Here is a 3,209-nt window from a genome sequence, read left to right as displayed (position 1 = left end):
TGGGAGGGGGTGACGCCTCAAAGGTTCTCTCTGAACCGTCGAGTAGTGCGCAGATCAAGAGCTCCAGAGCGTGCTGTCATTCAGTCCAGCTACGGAGCTGCAGGAAGGAATAGGAGATTTTCATCACCTCATGCTGAACAGGGACACTGTGCCACCAACGTTGAGTTAAATTCCACAATAAGTAAAATTCCACAATAAGTAATATCTATGCAACCAACTATAATGTGGCTCTGGCTCCCCCTGCTGACACTGTAGACGAGGTGCAGCAGAATACTTATAGGAGAAAGTAATAGAAATGTTAGAAGTAACACTAATGTAGTGTCTAAACAATTAACTCCTCCACTGTCAGCACCTGGAGGAGTCAGTGGTGTGCTGACAAGTGCAACTAATCCTTTTTTGACACAACATATTAGAAGGGAGAGTGAAAACAATGGACGTGTTATGAGGGTTGCTGCTCCTAGTTTGATGGATATTGTGAATTTAACTGCAGTGACAAATAAAAATGTAGCATCTACTCAAGCATTAACAAGTTATCCATTGTCACAAAATTTTCAAGGCCACGGATTTGTTACTCAACACCCTCCTGGTATGCACTTAAATTTCGCCAATTTGGCACAGCAATCAGTGAAACCAACACAGATTCATCAATGGGCAGTGGGGTCAGCTGGGAATTGAGCAAAGTGGTTTCTACATCTAATGTGCCGCTCTCTTTAGATCATCAGTCTCAAGTGAAAAGAAATATTTCACAAGTAACAGAAGATCAGAGGACACTGGTAGAGAGGAGTGATCTCGCAACAGGAAGAGCAGACATGACAGTCGTTCAGGTCGAGGGCAGTGATGCCTCAACTACTGGTGAGTATGTTTCCCCATCTATACACACCTCCTTTAGATAGTACTAGTGATGAGACGTCAGATGAAGAGCAGGGATTGGGCAAGTTGCTTCAGACGCATTTGTTAGGCAAAAAACATACACGCGAAGCTCAGCCTCTGGTGAGCTTCATGTGCATTCTCTGTTGCCTCAATTAATATCGCCTGGTCAAGATATGGTTAAATGCTCAAATACCGGCCTTGTTTGGGGTATTAGAAAGAGCTCTACAAATAAAATCAACATAAGTCTGCTTGTTGACATGTTTACAAAGTAATTGGTTATCCTTTCTTTGTCCCCCATTGAAGTACACTGGTTTGGCGGCATTGGTCCTTGTTGGCCTGCCTTTCTTGCCATGTTGACTCGAGAAATAGGTAAATGAGGCCTCACAGACATTATAGTAATTCACCTGGGTGGGAAAGATATGGGAAGGGGGAAATCACTAGATTTGATTATTAAAATCAGAGAGGATTTGAGGATGGTAAAGTCCAGATGGCCAGATATTCAGTTGTCTTGGTCTGCCATGATTCCATGCCTCTGCTGGAGAGGAGTAATTCCCTCAAATATAATGTTGAAGCTTGTTAAAAAGCTTAATTGTTCCATTGGGAAAGAAATTAAGTCCATTGGTTGATACATTATTGATCACCCATAAATTACGGTTGATCAAGTTCATTTGTTTAGAAAGGATAGGGTCCCTCTCACAGATAAGGGTTTAGTTTTGTTCATTTAACAGATTTTCTCAGAAGTTGGTGGTTGGCTTATGGTGGCGGGACAACAGAGGTGTGACTGAGACACATGGCGCTATAGGTGATTGGCGACAGGTAATTGCCCTCTTTGAGGTAATGGTGACTCTCGGTCCTTTGTGTGAAGGACACCTTGACTGTTTATGTGGACATGTCATTGTGAGTCTATGGGTGGTGTAATTACTCTGACACCAGGTTTAGTGCCGGCCATACAGGAAGGGAGGTCATCCTTGGTTATGTGGATTTACGGGGCATTTGGCCATCCACTTGTTTGGTTCGGGTCATCAGTTGGAACTGTCCTGTAGTTGCTTTCTCCGCCACCAAAATATTTCAATTCTTAAATAAATAAACTGTGATCTAATTTTACCAAATTTAATGTGTCTGAATCTTTATTTCTTAGAGAGAGAGAGAGTTGTTAAATTATATAATTGAAGATTTTAGTGAAAGGAAAAGTGGGCATCAACGTTATGCAGTTTAAACATTTCTTCTTCTGGTTAACTTCAGGAGTCGCCTCTGAATGCCAGAAATTCTAAAACTCAGCTAATAATGAAAGCTGGACCCCCTGATTGGATCCCCTCCCTCTCAAGGGCTCAAAGGGTGGCCAAACTGCTGTACTCAACATGTATAAATATATATAAATATATATATATATATATATATATATATATATATATTGTTACGAGCCGCGGCGGTGCCAGTTCGCAGCGACTCACTCACCTGCGTCCCGGCCGTCGCTATGGCGACCGGGACGTCACTTCCGGCCTTGACCCGGCCGTTGCCGGGGCAACGAGAAGACGCTTCAGCGCTGCGTCCCGGCAATGAGAGGAAGCCGGGCGCAGCGCTCACCATATGTTCTAGCCTGTGGGCTAATTAATGCAGCCTATTAATTATGCTGGGGGCTGTGTCTAATTCAGAGCTAGGCTCTGATTGGTGGCCACTGGTATTTAAGGCAATGAGGTCTGCTGCCTCATTGCCGGTTATAGCTCCTGTGTTCCAGTCTGCTAACCTGCTAGTTCCTGTCCTGTATCCTGATATCTCTATTTGACTCCCCGTGTATGACCCTTGGCTTTGATTTGGACCTTGCTCGTGTTTCCTGTGACCCTGATCTTTGGCCTGTTTACCCATTCTGCTATTTGCCTGTGACCCCTGACCTCAGCTTGTTCATCGATACTGTTGTCTGCTGCCGGCCCTTGACCTCTGCGTGGACCTGACTCCTCTTGCCTGGGTTCTCCCCAGCTGGTACGCACTTCACGACCCTCTGTCAGTCTGCGGCCCAGTCTGTCCCCACCATCAGGGGCTCCAGTGAACACCTGACTGGCAGAGTAGATTCCGGGTTGTGTTGTGCCGGCTGGAGGGGTTCCTAACATATATATATATATATATATATATATATATATATATATATATATATGTCTCCATTTATAAAGGACACCGCCTTCCAAATGTTGGCTCCAGTGTCAGTCCAGTATACAGATTAGTAAAGGAGAAAACGGCACTCCAGGAAATTAAGTTCTTATTCTCAAAACGTTTTTACTTAAAAGGGAAACTAGTTGGATCTATATTTTGGATCCTATTCCATTATGTTATTCGATGACCTTTTT

The sequence above is a fragment of the Mixophyes fleayi genome, chromosome 4, assembly GCF_038048845.1.
Source record: "Mixophyes fleayi isolate aMixFle1 chromosome 4, aMixFle1.hap1, whole genome shotgun sequence".
Taxonomy (NCBI): Eukaryota; Metazoa; Chordata; class Amphibia; order Anura; family Limnodynastidae; genus Mixophyes; species Mixophyes fleayi.
Note: the sequence above shows the minus strand (reverse complement) of the source record.